Source organism: Ursus arctos, unplaced genomic scaffold, assembly GCF_023065955.2.
Source record: "Ursus arctos isolate Adak ecotype North America unplaced genomic scaffold, UrsArc2.0 scaffold_15, whole genome shotgun sequence".
NCBI classification, from domain to species: domain Eukaryota; kingdom Metazoa; phylum Chordata; class Mammalia; order Carnivora; family Ursidae; genus Ursus; species Ursus arctos.
This window is the reverse complement of record NW_026622819.1, coordinates 7346284-7362370: the sequence shown is the minus strand read 5'-3', so window position 1 is coordinate 7362370 and position 16087 is coordinate 7346284. Positions and strand designations below refer to the sequence as shown.

Here is a 16087-nt window from a genome sequence, read left to right as displayed (position 1 = left end):
CCAGCAGGTTTCACAGTGACTGCCACCTGTCCGAACTAGGGAGCGGTCTCAGTGGCTCTGGGTGTGAGAGCTCCAAGTACAAGTACATTTCTCTTTGTCTTTGGAGTTAACTTTCGGAAATGCCTGTTCATCTGTTCAGGGAGGTAGGGTTTGCCTCTGCTGGTGTCAGAGCCGGGTGATTGCATCATTAATGACCCAGATGTGAGGCCCTGTGTCCCCAGGTGAGGACACACTGTCCACGAAGCCACAACCATCACTGGGGCCGGGCTCCAGCTGTGCCTACTTCGGCCCCAAGACAGCCAGGAATTTAAGCAAGGGAAATTGTGACATCTGCACTTGTCTTCTGAAAATGCACTTGAGACGACTCTCCCAGAGACTCTTTCTTAACCAGTATTGATCAATACGTGGCATTATTTGTATGGAAAATAATTAACTGGTGACTAAAGAGATCATGTCTGATTTGGGGAAAGCTCTTCCAAAGGGTGAATTCCTTGAGCTCCCAGCCCTTCTGGGCCACACTGGCTTGCTTGCTTTCTTTCTTTCTTTCTTTTTTTTTTTTTTTTTTAATAATTTTTATTTTGTTGTATTAGTCACCATATAGTACATCCCCAGTTTTTGATGCAATGTTCCGTGATTCATTGTTTGCGTATAACACCCAGTGCTCCATGCAATATGTGCCCTCCTTAATACCCATCACCGGCCTATCCCAATCCCCCCCCCTCCCCCCGAAGCCCTCAGTTTGTTTCTCACAGTCCATAGTCTCTCAAACCCGGATTGAAGTGTTTTTATTTTCCTCCCTGTGTATTTGTCATGTCGCACAAGTTTGTGTAAGATCTCTAGCTTTCGAAAGCCCCAGCTGTTGGCCCTGATGCCGAGCTTACTGAGATACTGCTGACTTCAGGCCGTTTGCAGTTGCAGAATTTGGCGGGGGAGCAGCACAGATATCCCGGGGCGACGGAACAGCTTTCAAAGAAGGCAAAAATCCTGAGTTGGGTCACTTTCTCATGCTGCTCTCAGCATTTCCAAATCATCATGTCCAGCAATGTTTGGAGTCGAGGTGGCGATATTGAACCGAATAGCAGACCTATCTTTAAAAAAAAGAAAAAAAAAAACCCGAACTGTTAACCTTTGAGTCCTGAGTCTGTCTTGAATGTGAAGCAGTCAGCAGTCTTATATTTGGGGAGATCAGGACGAAGCTGCTTCCCCAGCCAGAGTCTGGCGCCAGCCGACATCAGCCTGGAGTTCGTCGGGACGGGGCTGACACACCTGGGATGGTGCTGGACAGGCCACCGCCGGCACCACAGACCTTCTCTGTCATCTCGTGCTTTCTGTGCGTTTGCTTTCGATCTTCACGTGGTTTTCCTGAGTGGTGGGAGCTTTGCTTAGGAGTGTGGGTGCAGCTGGGAACAGAGGTTCTGCCCTCCTCCCTCTTGCCAGGCGCCCAGGCTGCCTGCAGTGCTTACGTCCTTAAAAGTCTGCACCTTGTCAGAGCACCTGGGTATCTGCCCACTGCTTCTTGGGTGCTTGTCCCTCCCCTCCTCCTTTTCCCACGTGCCCCTCCCCCTCCTGCTGCCCCTGCCCCTGCGCCACTCTCCTCTCTGCCACATTTGCCTCCTCAAGTCCTCTTTCTCTGTTCTTGCTGCAGGCACCTTCTTTTCTTTTCTTTTCTTTTCGTTTCGTTTCGTTTCCCTTTCCCTTTCCTTTCCTTTCCTTTCCTTTCCTTTCCTTTCCTTTCCTTTCCTTTCCTTTCCTTTCCTTTCCTTAAATATTTTATTTATCTGAGAGAGAGAGAGCGAGCACAAGTGGTGGGGAGGGACAGAGGTAGAGGGAGAAGCAGGCTCCCCACAGAGCAGGGAGCCTGGTAAGGGACTCAGTCCCAGGACCTGGAGCCAAAGGCAGACAGACACTTAACCGACTGAGCCATCCAGGCGCCTCTCTCCTTTTCTTTTTTGAATGGCTGGGGGTTTCCACCCCCCCCCCCCCCCAGCCCACAGGAGCCTCCCTTCCCTTCCAGCAGTATCTTTCTTTACCCTAAATGCCTACTGTTGATTTCTCTGGTGGGGCAAACGTATTTGAAGTGGACGACGGAGATCGTCCGAGGTGACTTCATGCAAGAAGAGCGGACTTAGGGATAGTCTCAGAAGGGGGCACCATGTGTACAGAGTTGGCTGATTCTCTTCAACCCCCAACCACCTCTGCCTGTGGATTGTTCTTCCCAACCAAACCAGTGGCCTTGGACTGGTGAGCCAACAACAATAATATCCTTTCTTTAATTCGTACTTTAATTCCCAGTGAGAAAGTTCAGATTCTCATTGATTATGTTATTGTCTCATATCCAGAGACATTCATTCATCGAGTCCACACTCAGTTTCTAGACTCTTTCTGTACAAGTAATAATTTGTAACAATGGGCTGTGATTTATAGTTGTGTGGGTTTTTTGGGTGTATTTTTGTTTTTGTCTTTAGTATGTTAAAATCTTGAGTTCTCAATGGCAGCTGCTCCTGGCCTTTGGTTTCTCCCCTTCTTGTCTGTCCCTCTGCAGAGCTGCCATATTGATCGTCCTAAATACCGCTGTCGTTCTGGTACTTCACTGAGCCTTCAATGATGCCCTTCCTTTGGATGCAATCTCATCTTTTTCTCATGATAGCATTCCCTAATTGCCTGCTTTTCTAAAGTCTAAGAGCTCCGTGGAGTGGCTCCTTTGAGCCTCCCCCCACTTGGCCACACTTGGCAGTGGCCTGCCACTCCTGATGCCGCCCCTTCCTGCTCTTCAGCCTTGGTTCCCACTGGAATCCATTCTCCTGATTACTTTCTTGTTTTCCCCCACAAATGTGAGTAGAGGACAGCTTTCTGTCCGTGGTCCTAACAGCCCCTCCAGTTCTGCTTTCCACTTTAGATGAGTTGCTTTGTTCCCCCGACCCCATTCAGTCTCCTGTATGTTGGCCCCACAGTTGGGGTTTCCTCAATTCTCCCCGTCCCAAGGGTGGTACCAGACATTCATGCTCCAACCCAGCATGGCTCTGGCCAAATGGCTCTTCGTTCCATCTAGGATTCTCGGGTATTCCTGCCTCATCCCCCACTGGCTTTGCCTGTAATACACCCCACGCAAACACACTTCATCATCTCTTTGAATATCCTACCTCTCCCTTAAATCCCAGATCACATTTCTCTTCTTCCGGGAAGCTCTCCTTGACTCTTCTGCCCGGAAGCAATCACCCTTTCCTCCAATTTCAGTTTTACAGAATTGTGTAGACCAATTCTAGAGTGTCTTGGATGAGCTCCTGAATGGTTCTTGCTTTGTCTTCTGACCGCCTACCACCCATGGCCATGGGGCCGTATGGCAGTTAATTAACTGATTGATTGAAGACAAGATGTCTCTTAGTTGAGCCACATGACCACTGGTAAAATTCTTGCAAGTTGGGAAACCCTGGTCCAACAGTTTATAGGTTTTCTGAGCCTGTAGCTGGTGGGGTTTCTTTCCACAACTCCATTAAACATCTTTATGATGCCAGGTGGTCTCATCCATTTTCATTTTATTTCTTGTGATTTTACTGTGGTACAATTTCTAAACTGAGCTTTTAAGACTGGCCTGGAATTTTAATTTCTCTCATGTATCTGTAGGAGAAAGGCCACAGCTCAGCTGACCTTTGGTTTCTAGAAGAATGTTTAAATCTACATTTTTCCTCATTCTGAGTAGGTCGGGCTGGGAAGGTTGCATATTTTAGCAGAAAGCCACGTGCTGATGGGTACTTAGTAAGTTATAATTGATGTTTAAATTTTATTTATGCATTTCAATTAAGAGACAGTTTTAAGAGCCTGGGAAGGTGGCTACAGGGTGCAACTTCTAGGGAAGGTCTATTGTTTGTAAATCACGAAGGGCTGCTGCAGGGACGGCTGGGCACACGGCTGGGCACACACGTGTGCAGGGACGCTGGGCGCCTTTGGGTGTTGACGCAATGTTTTTCTGGAGTGAGGCTCTCACTGTGAATTCTGATGCAGAGGACTTAGGATGTTGTTTCTACTAAAGTGGATACTAAGCTAAAAGAAAAGAATAAGGATAATATGGAATTGAGTCAAATGGGGACATTTTTGTTTTAATAAAACATAAACCATTTCTTATTTAATGGGTAGTTAAATATCCATTTTAAAATATTCCGACCTCCAGCCCAAGGCAACCCTTTGGGGCTTTGTAGTTTCTTTACCTTTTGACTTTCTTCTCAGTTTTCTAGAAAATATGTCAGTGATTTATGGTTTACACATCAGGTAATCTATGACCTTAGTGGGGAGAAGGGGAGCGCTCAGCCGGAGGACCTGAAGGCGTCTTTGTGACTTTCACTGAGCTCTTATACAAGGTCACAGCCTTGTTGCTATGGCTTCTGCTCCTCAGTCTACACTGCTTGGCACACACGGGTGTTGTGTCCAGTGTGGTGTATTCCTTTAGAGGGTGGCACGCCATCCTCTTAAATGGTCGACCTTGCAGAGTAGAAGGTCCCAGTGCTCTTCGCTTGGCCATCATCAGGCACCAGGGCGGGAAAATGTCTTTTTCGCTCTTGATGTAAACACAGGCAGAGTAAGAACCTTTCAGGGTGTATCCCCCCCTATCCTGCTGCGGGAAGGAGTTTCCGGTTGAAGCGTCCAGTTCTGAAGGGAGTCGTGTTGCTCGCCAAGCCATGTGAACTCTGTGTTGGGCATTCTGCCACAGGAGTGTTGCCTTCTCACAAGGAAGGGGCTCGATTTCGAAGTCAGAAAGTTACATGAGAACTAGGAAGATCGGTAGGAGAAGAAAGGGATAAAGAAAGGGGGGTAATCAGAAGGGGGAATGAACCATGACAGACTATGGACTCTGGGAAACAAACTGAGGGCTTCAGATGGGAGGGGGGTGGGGGAATGTGATAGACTGGTGATGGGTATTAAGGAGGGCACGTATTGCATGGTGCACTGGGTGTTATATGCAACTAATGAATCATGGAGCTTTACATCAAAAACCAGGGATGTACTGTATGGTGAGTAACATAATATAATAAAAAAATATTATTATAAAAAAAAAAAGAAAGTTGGATCAGGAACATCCGGCTGTCCGTGCTGCAGACCGTCCTTGCCTGGATTGCGCTGGGATGTCCTCTTCCTGCACTAATTGTCTCTTGGAGTCAATGATTCTGAATTCTTAACAGTGTCCTTTTTGGCCTCTGAGCCTTTTGGCATTTAAGGGGATGGCCGTCCTCTGCAGGCATGACTCTTGGATGTCCTAGCTGGGGGACTGCATCCGCTAATTTATGACCACACTGAGGGAGGGGAGGAGGGCTTAGCCTCCAGGCCTCATTATCAGCCCTGTTTTAAATTTAATTCTGACATGTGTGAGGCTATAGAAATTGCCAGGTATTCCTGGCAGTAATGAGTGGGTCTGTCCAACTTTGTCACTTAAATCTTAGCTACGAACTAAACAAATACCAAGAAATTTTAGTGCTAATTTTAAAACAGATTGTAGGGCTCAAGAGAGGATGATGGTGTATTCAAACATGCCGTTTTATAACGAAGTTCCAACTAGCATGTTTGTTGCCACACCCGAAGGAGATGTTATTGGTGGTGTGAGAAAGGAATTGGCCACTCCTAGGAATTTTTCCTGGGCTGAGTATGCCTTCTTACCTTGGGGAGAGCTCCCTTACTCCTCTTTTGGCCTCAAGGATTTGCATCTGCACCTCCTTCTGTCCAAAGGATGATGTCACGGGCTTTCAAAGACTCAGCTGGGACCACACTGGACTTGGCGATGCTTCAGTGTGTGTGTGCACCTGGGCCGTGCGAGCCTTCCTGGGCAATTCTGAATGTGTTGCTTTGGATTGCCCCCTTGCTTTCCATGAACTAACCAAAGGCACCTCATGGAGGCAGGAAGCCTCATGGAGAGACAGTGTCACTTAGCCACTGACTGCCCTCTGGCCTCTGAACCTGAGGACTTCCAAAGAGCTGATTTCAACAGATATAAAATTTTACAAACTTCCAGATGCTGTAATTCAGTTTATTTTCTGCAGGCAGATGGCCTTTAGATAATGACTAAAGTAGACAGTGTGGGAATCATTGCAGAGAGGAATAGCCAGAATGTTCCAGAATGTTCTGGGAAGTTCTTCTTCCCTTTTTCTCATCATCATTCTAGCTGCTACCCAAGTGTATGTGTCAGAAAAGGCAACATCAGTGTGTTCCTGCTTTATTGGAAGCCAGAAGCTGCAGAGCATGGGGAGTAGAAAGAAACTATGTGAACTGGGACAACAGAACACGCATGAGCCCTAAAAGGGCAGGATTTGAAGTAACAGGCATCCCTCACTACTAATGGACACATTTCTTTATGAATCAGAAAGGAAAAGTAACCCATTTCTTCAGTTTCTGGCATACATGGTTCTAGCGAGGCTGCTGCCTTGCGGTAGTCTTTCTGTCACATTAGAGTATTAAGTTTTCAGGATTTTTATGCTAAATTGAAGATATTGGGGGCGATTAGTTGGTGGAATGAGATTACTTGATTTTAGTGAAGTGAATGCTTTTATGGTTTACAGTTCTTTTCCTAATAAAGTCTCACATTGTGCACCAAATAAATTAATGTGTGAATAAAAATACAAATTTAAATTTTTGGTATAGTTTATTCTATACCTTCTGCTTTTACTTCTTTTTTTCCAAATGCATTACTTAAGGTACAATATATACCCCAAAACGGGATGGAAGAGCCATCATAAAATGGGTAAATTCACACAACCAATCTACATTTGATGTTCAAAATGCTTAAAGTAATTCAGATGGGTTTGAAATGATGGTCCTATTGGTTGTTTGTATACGTTAACAGCATTTGAATTTTCCTTTTTCTTTTTCTGAAGAAGGAAGCCCATCGGTGCATGGGCTATCCTGTTGTGATTTCCAGGCTGTCCTGGGTCACTTTGCTCTAATCTTACACTGCTAAAATAGCTTGTTGGTTGTGCCGGGCCTTAACGGAAGTTTCTGGAATCAATGAGCAATGACCACAACCTCCTTTAAAATGGATTAATGGGATCTGTTTTTTTCTTTTCTCCTTTGAAGTGCCGGCGTGTGAGTTGGGCTTGAGTGCCCAGGTGTTGTGGATCCTTAGTGTGATACATGATCCAGGAAACGCTCCCCCCTTTCCCTCCTTGGTAAGTCAGACACCTCAATGGGAAATGAAGACACCAACAGTTTTGTAGATTGAGACCCTGTGATAGCTGATGAGTAACCTTATCTCTGCTGTTAAAAATGGCACTGAATGAGCAAGTTTTCAGAGAGGAATGGAGCCACAGAGGGGTGAGGTAATCTGCTCACAATTTCCCAGGTAGTCAGAGGCAGAGCTGGGATTTGAACCCATGTTCTTAACTCTAACATAATACCACCTCATAGCGCGAGGGAATGCTTTCTGAGAATAAAGCAGACATGCTTTTTAATTTCTTCCCTTTTTGGAAAAAATGCCCTTAAAGAGAAGCTTACAGTGAATATTAAGAAATTCGTTTTTCAAACAGCAATGTAAATCAGGAGATGGGAGACTTCTCTGAAAAGGGTGAGGTAGTCAGTATTTTAGGATTTGCTGGCCGTATAATCTCTGTTTCAGCAACTCAACTCAACCCTGTGTTTTGGCGTGAAAGCAGCCACGGACAATAGGTAAATGAGCAAATGTGCCTGTGTTCCAGCAAAACTTTATTTACAAAGAGGCAGTGGCAAGCTGGGCTGGATTTGGCCCGCAGGCTGGAGTTTACTGAGCCCTGATCTACACACTTACAGTGCTCAGATCTCCCAATGTGGAGAATGAGCATGTTTTAGTGGCCCGTAGGTATAAGTCCTTTCACAAAATCTGGCTTGGATGCTCAGAATTTAATCGTAAGTGACTTTTAATGAAGTCTATTGTAACTGCAAAAACCTGCTCTTTAGAGTTAAGTGCATCTCGTGTCCAATGCTTGACATAAGTCTGTAGGCCCCCAATGTATTAGCATAAGGCAGGTACCTAGACTGCAGCTTTGCTCAAAGTAGGCTTGATACACATTGTTCTTTCAGTGTATTTTGTTAGTCTAGAAAGTATAGCTCTTTTATGAAGTAAGTTCAGATAGCATTTCCTCTTTTGGTCTCTGTATAGTTTCTAAATGTGACATTTTTATTTTGTACCCTTAAACAGAGTATTGCTTATACTTATTAGGGCAAACATGCGATTATTTTGGACTGTCTGATAATTGTGTTGCTCAAAAGGGTTCTGGTATCAAATCTTCCTCTTTTATTTTGAGCGAAACCAAATGTTTGTGAGTCAAGTTTGAACAAGGTTGATGTACGTAAATCATGGGATAACATGGTGATGCGATCTCCTTTGGTTTTTGTGCTTAACTTTTTCTTACAAAAGGATACTTCTGACACCTGAAGGCCTATCTAACTACTGTACTGGTTATCACCTAAAAAGAAGGGTGAAGAGGGGCCTCCTGGGTGGTTCAGTCAGTTGAGCGTCCGACTCTTGATTTTGGCTCAGGTCATGATCTTGGGGTCGTGAGATCCAGCCCAGTGTGAGAGCCCACTTGGGATTGTCTCCGTCCCTCTCCCTCTGTCCTTTCCCCCAGTCTCATGCCAAGGGGAGGGTAGCTCATACTCCTTTTTTTTTTTTTTTAAAGATTTTATTTATTTATTTGACAGAGAGAGACAGCCAGCGCGAGAGGGAACACAAGCAGGGGGAGTGGGAGAGGAAGAAGCAGGCTCTTAGTGGAGGAGCCTGATGTGGGGCTCGAACCCAGAACTCTGGGATCACGCCCTGAGCCGAAGGCAGATGCTCAACTGCTGTGCTACCCAGGCGCCCCTATACTCCTATACCTGGAGTCCAGTCCTCTTTCCAGCTTCTCCTAGCTCACACTATGGCCTACTTTGTGAAGAGGAGACATTTGGTGCGTAAAGTATACGCTTCATGAGGACCACTATTATCAAGCTTTCGTTTATTGGAGGTTGATTCATTAGGTCACAATAGCTGTGAGAGACTTACTATTTCAAAACCAAGCATTTTCGGTAAGATTGCCAACTGGCTTTGCCCAAGTATTGTAGATATTTGTGCTTCACCAGTAATGTGTTAGAGAGTCTCTTTTGCTAAAACCTCACTATCATGGAGCATCGTTAATTTTTTTTGTCTATTCCTTCATTTTGATATGTTCCATTGTTTACTCATTATGTTATTTGAATTTTTTTTTAATGCGATTTTTTTTAAGAGGGAGAAAGCACATGTGAGCATGGGGGAGGGGCAGAGGGTGAGGGAGAGGATCAGCATGGAGTCAAACTCGGGGTCCCAACCCACAACCCCAAGATCATGACCTGATCTCAAATCAAGAGTCAGATGCTCAACCTACTGAGCCACCCAGGTGCCCCTTAATTATGTGATAATTAACCATTAACTTTGAGAAAGGTGAGAGAGAGAGAGAGAGAGAGGGAACATACATGTGTAAGATAATTGTTTGTCTTTATTTTATACTTGTTTAGCTATTGAGATTCAGCACTTTTCTTATAAATTTTAACAATTTGTTTTTTTTTTAAATTTATTTTTTATTATGTTAGTCACCATACAGTACATCGTTAGTTCTTGATGCAGTGCTCCATGATTCATGGTTTGCGTATAACACCCAGTGCTCCATGCAATATGTGCCCTCCTTAATACCCAGCACCAGAATTTGTTTTTAAGAATATTAACTCTTTGTTGTTAATATTTCCCCACTTCATTTGCTTGTTGACTTTATCCTTTTAAATTTAAAGAAGTTTATTACAGTGTTGCCAGATATTTTTTTTCATAATGAAATCCGTGCTTAGGAATTTAATAAAGATTTTCCTTTACTTTCTTCTGATATTATTACAAATATTCATCTCTGGAGTTCAGAGAACAGCTCAGTTATTTAAAAATAGATCCTGTTCTTTGTAATTTCTCTCATAGTTATAGTCCACCTTTCTTTTTCCTCACAAAAATCTACCCCACCCCCAGTTTTACTCTAATGAGGAAGTTCAGACAATTAAGATATTTGTATGAATGAGGGATCTCAGCTGCACATTGCTTCATTCTACAAGTAGAAATCTAATTTATGGCCGGACAACTGAAATTGTTTCATTCTTTCATTAATCCCCTTGGTTAGGGAAAGGTTAAGTTTTGCATTTTGAGATGTCCTATAGCTTTTACCTATATTTTTTAACAACTGTGTGTCAGTACTTTTTATATAATAGAACTTAACCCATTATGCTGGATATGATTAAGTCATTATCACGGTGCTTTTCCTCTTATCTCATGTTTGTACCTAATCTGGTGTTTGCGTTAAATGTTATGTGGTGTGAGTGCAGGACAGAGACAGTGCTGGGGGAATCATGTATGTATTGGTTGATGTCCTCACTCGTTGAGTTTCGAGCACTCACCTAAAATATTAACTTAATTATGAATTATCATGTGCCTGAAACAGTGGTTTCCTAGTTTATACATTCCAGAAGAGAGAGAATTGACTAGATTTCTCTTTTTGATTTGGAGATTAACCTGGCTTTGAACAGATCTGACCACAGCTCAGGTCTCTAGCTTTACTTTTCTTGGTTTTCTAGATTTCTTGGCTGTAAAATCAGGAAAATGAAAGAACACCAGTGGAGAGCGGGAAGAGGCAATGAGACACTTGATTGGGTTTGTGGAGACAAAGAGACTAAATGGGAAAATAGACATGCTCGCTGAGTTGCCCTCAGTGTTTCAGTTGGTGCTGCTGTGCTGATCGGAATTTTATTTCGTGATATTTTTGGTACATTTTTGTGTATATTACTGACATAGGTGCATTACTTGCTTAAACATGCTGAGTGGTTGTATTTTGGGATAAAGATTGAGCCTGTCATTATAATGTGAGAAATATTAAAGCTGTGGACTCTACTCCTTATTATTCCTGTCCTGTTGCCTCGTCAGCCTGATGGAAAATCTCCAGGAGGCTATCTGGAGAGGCTCTTGCAGGTCTGATTTGGCTGGTCACATGCACTTCACTCCTCATTTCCCAAGTTCACTGACAGGACAATTGTCTAACCGTCCACGTTAGAATGTGTCGAATTCCCATTATGGAGCTGGGGAAACCTTGCAGTCTCTCCTGTGTGGGATTTTGGCCCTTTTCCTCATTTGTTTAGGTGAGTGTCTGCCAAGTCTGTTTTGTTCTGGCTTTACGACCAGTATAAATATTTGTGAATCACAGATGGGTGGTCAACTTCAAAATCCATTTTCTTTCCTTCACTTCATGTTTGAGTCCGGCTGGTGACGGCGTACGTGTGCTGTTCATTCTCACACACCCATTAGAGGGGCAGATGTGTGTGGGGTTAATTGCTTGGATTTGAAGATTAACATGTGCTCGTAAGGCAGTGCCCCCTTGATTAAACCGTGCGTACGATCTTTTTTGGCAGAAATTTTCGTAAGGGCATAAAAAATGACCCTGTGTTTGGATTTTTGCATTTCATGGGACTTGGGGTTTTCCTGTGTTGTGGCCTCCAGATCAGAGTGCTGGAGAGGCTTCTCTAGCTGCAGGGCTGCAAACCTCATCAGTTCATGTTTTATCCACTGGAGCTTTTCATGTGGTTTTCATGTGTGTTTGTGTCTCTTGTAGCCTTCCAGGCCACAAAGGGATCAGAGTCATTTTGTTTCATTTGCTTTTGCTTACAGCTTGGATAGTAACCATTATTGGTTAAGCCGAAGCAGAGAAAGCAAAGGTTGGAAAGATGGCCAGGAGATTCTGGGAAGTAAATACCACCATATTTTCATATAAGGGTATCTAAGAAGAGTGAATGTTTCTAGCATTCAGAAATTAGGTGGGTACATCTACGTTTTTACCAAGCTTATATTATTTTTTTTGGATTGGGGGGGTGACTGCCTTGTCAGGGCTCAGAGGCCATGTGTCTTTTGAGAACTGTGTCTCCTCCTCCCACAGCAAGCCACCTCTCTGCCACAGGGATGGGTGGCAGGTGAGGCACCTTCTCAAGCTGGCCAGTCACCTGGTGGCCACACAGACTAAGTCTAGTTGAGGCCATGCCTCTAGCTTGGGCACCAATACTCCGTTCCTTCTCTCCTACTCAAAGATAGTACTTAAATTGTTCCTCCCTCTCTTTCCAGCATCATCCAGTTTTCATTTTCCCCTTTCTGCTGGATCTTTCCAACAGGAATGCAAATATTTACCATCTTAAAAAAAAAAATAACCTGTTGATTTTCATTTCCCCTCCAGCTACAACCCACATCTCCCCCCCCCTTTTTTTTTAAATGGAAAAACTCCTTAAAAGCACTTGCTTATATTTCTTGTCCCTAATTCCTGCGTTTGCATTTCCTCTTGAACTCACTTTGACTACCCGTCTCCCAACAGTACTGCCTCTTCAGGTCACTGGTTAGCGTCATGTTGCTGACCCAAGGAGTCACGGCTGCGTCAGCATCGCACTTGGCAGTCAGTCAGTCAGTCACTCAGCATTCCTATGCTCATCCCTCCCTCTTCTTTGAAGTGCTTTCTTCATCTGGTTTCAGGGCACGTTTCCTTGGTGTGATTCCTAAACATCTCTGGCCATTTCCTCTTAACCTCAGCTGCTCATCCCCTTGCCCGCTAGAGTCCCTGAGCGTTCAGTACCTTGACCTTGCCTCTTTGCCCACCATCCCCACCATTTGCATAATTTCTGCCCTCCCCCCAGTGTAAGCTCCACGAGGGCAGAGATTTTTGCCTATTTTGATCACCGGTCCATCTCCAGGCATAGAGAAGAGCCCAAGAAGTAAAAAGCTATCAGTAATTATTTGTTGAATGGGTGGATTTATAGAGGTATGAATGGTTGGATGTTTGAGTGGGTGGATGGATGGATGGATGGATGGAAGGATGGATAGATCTTTTGGGGATTTTCCAAACTGGGTGAGAAAAACCCTATTTCTAATTTGGGTACAGGCCTGGAAGTCTATGACCTTGTCTGCATGAGGAAGGAATGGGATTATTCCCCCTCTACTTCCAACTATAGTTGATGTGTTCGGTATAATTTTCCCCATATTGTCTGGCGGGTGGATATTTGCTACTTCACCTTTTCTCAGTTCGCATGTCACCTCTCTGGACCTTTCTGTTCCCTCTCCATAACCAGATGAATAAAGTTGCACTCCCTCTGTGTCCCACAGTCCTGTGCATGTCCCCACAATGGCAATTTAACGTGGGATTCACTGTTGTATTTGTGGTGTACATGTAGTCTTTTCTATTCAGACTGCAAAGCCTTTGGCTTGATTGCATTTCTCTTCCCAGTACTTAACACTCTGGCACACAATAAGCACTCATTACGTATGTGTTATTTAATGAAGTGATTTAGACTGAAATTTTGTAAAACATAACTTACTCTAATGGTCCTTAAGAGTGCAATAAAAATGTGCCTCTCTAGCCTTCTGATTGTGCTGCATTTAAGATGTTTATTTCATGATTTTACAATAATTAAATAATTAGATTTGCTGAAGCCATTATAGCCTGTCCCCAAATTGTCCAGCTGAGGCCTGAATAATCTAGTCTCCTGCCTTCTCAGTCGTCGTTGCCATCTTCCAGTAGAAGTGACCATTCTTCATAGTGTATCTTAGAGAGGATAGAGTGTGCAGTCCCTCTGAAGCCTCTTTCTCCCTAATGGTTGTCTATAAGACGTGAAGATGGCTGAAGAGGAAGGTAACAGTAGTTAAACAGCACGTGGAAGGAGACCAGCGGCCCCTCCCCTGCATGGCAGGATCAGATGTCAGTTCCTTCCTGGCATTTACATTTCTTGAATTCGGCATTCGGACCTCCTGTCAGTGTCACGAATTTCATCAGTATCATCTTCAAGGAGTAGATATTCTTAAACGTAAAAATAGCACAGCACAGCATGACTGTCAGGTCATGGAGCTGAGCCAGGCTCAGAACCCTGAAGTCCTATTTCCCGTAAATTACTTATTGAAATGTACATGTTCAAAAAACAACAGTGATGTATCTTTATGGAGTCCCTGCCATGCTGGGAGCGCAAATCCGTGTCAGTTGAATGTGTATATATATTTGTAGAGAGATAGATGTAGATAAAGCCATAAATGTAGATAGATGTAGGTAGATAGACACAAAGGTATAGATATAGATGGCCATAGATATAGATATAGACATGGATCTAGAGATGTAGATAATGATACATGGAGATATACATGTAGACATGTAGGCATATAGGTTTATATATACAGATATAGAGAGATCGTGCTATTATTAAGACTCATGATGGCCACTAGGTCAGGATTGCAATTAATGAAATAAATGTCTACAACAGTGTGGTGAAGCCCAGCATTGTGGCTTAGCTTTGCATTTTTTGGTAAAGTAACTGAGGGCTGCTAAAGTATCCACGAAAACCACAGCTATGCCGCACCTTTTAAATAAATGATCTTTCATGAACTTGGTGCTATGAGCACACGTGAGTGTGTGGGTGCATGTACACACACACACACACACACACACACACACACACACACGTTTTTCACCAGACAGCATGGACAGTTGCCCACCTTTTTATCTGCCATCCCAGAATATGGAACTGTGCCCTGCTGCCATTGTGTTCACAGGGCACGCACACAGTAGGCGCCAGACAAGAAGGAACAACAACTGTGAAGCGTGTGAATGACCACACAGTTCCTTGTATTAGTGTTCATTCTAAAGTATCTTCATTGAACCAAGCATCTTTTTAGTGGCAGGTCTAGTTCTTTTCTCCCAGATAACTATGACTTTTCTCTATTTTTCTGGAATGCTCTCCTCCTTAACTTAATTTGATACATAGTTATCTGCTAGCTTTCTCATTCCACTGCCATATTTTCTAGGAGCTGATTACATGTCTTTTCATAACTTTCTATTTTATGTACTATATTATGCTCTTCTAAGATTATTTCATAATCTAGGTGTAAAAAAGTTCTGTGCGAAGGTCTTAGAAGTTTCTTCTGGGATGTCATAGTAATTATGAATTATGATGTAGTAGCTTTGTTTTGTGATTGTAATGTTCAGTGTCTTTTATGTATTCTAGCTTTGACTCTCTTCTTTTCTTTTCTTTTCTTTTCTTTTCTTTTCTTTTCTTTTCTTTTCTTTTCTTTTCCTTCTTGAGAGAGAGAGAAAGTGTGCCTGTGATCAGGGGTGGGAGGGGCAGAGGGAGAGAGAGAATCCCAAGCAGCCCCAAGGTGGGGCTCAACCCAAACCCCGAGATTATGACCTGAGCTGAAATCAAAAGTTGGACCTTTAATTGGCTGAGCCCCCCCAAACACCCCACTGACTCTTGTTTTCTTACTCACAGTCTGTCTCTACGGCAGAGCATTTACAAAGTAATTTTTGTTTTTTTAAGCCAATCCTAAATGGTCAGATACACCTACAAGGAACATTTCTACCCACAGATGCCTGGTTTGTAGAGATCTGGTTGATTTGGAGTAGTTTTTTCTCCTTTGCCTGAGCCCAGGCCAGTTCCCCAGGTGTAGAAAATGCACAGGGCCAATATTCGTAGGTCACCTCCACCTATCTGCAGTGCTCACCCCTGTTTGGGTCTGAAGAAGGTCTTGGACCAGTTCACCAGTGGACGTCATTCAACAGTCCTGCCTAATGTAGCGATGACAGTACAAATTTAATAAAGATTCTGCAGTGTTTCATAGTATGATACATTATATAAGCCACTGGTAATAACCTGGTAGTAATTCATAATATGGCTCACATTACTTGAACACTCACTGTGTCCTAGGCACTGCTACAACTGCTTTACTTGTATTGTTTCATCTTCTCAACAACCATACAGAGCAGGTGCTAATGTTATCCCCAGTTGAGAAGTGAGAAAACTGAGGCATGGAGAAGTTGAGAAACTCGCCAGGGTCACGCAAAGGTCATCTGGATGGCTGAGCCCAGCAGATAACATGTACTTTCTTAATCCAGTATGTGTTTCACCCCCTTTATTTTGTAAAGGTCACCAAGGGAGCTCCCCTGGCCGAATATTATGGCCAAGAACTGTAAAGCAGTAGAACCCACTTATTTTAAATGCTGCAAACTAAAGCTACTATAGGTTTCTGCAAATAGTGTCTTGGTCTTATTTCGCTAAGCTAGCAGATATTTTGAGGGCT

General features: G+C 43.6%; 1 protein-coding gene across 4 annotated transcripts in view; it reads left to right on the top strand.

Annotated features, from left to right (window-relative positions):
• Positions 1–16087, top strand: part of SEMA5A (semaphorin 5A) — a 477069-nt gene that overhangs the window by 101488 nt on the left and 359494 nt on the right. For 2 of the 4 annotated variants that reach the window (XM_057312158.1, XM_057312156.1), the window contains exon 2: positions 7054–7145. The exons of the other annotated variants lie outside the window; for them this stretch is intronic. The gene's annotated coding sequence lies outside the window, so the exon portion shown is untranslated. The remainder of the gene's footprint in view (positions 1–7053; positions 7146–16087) is intronic. 4 annotated transcript variants of the gene reach the window in all.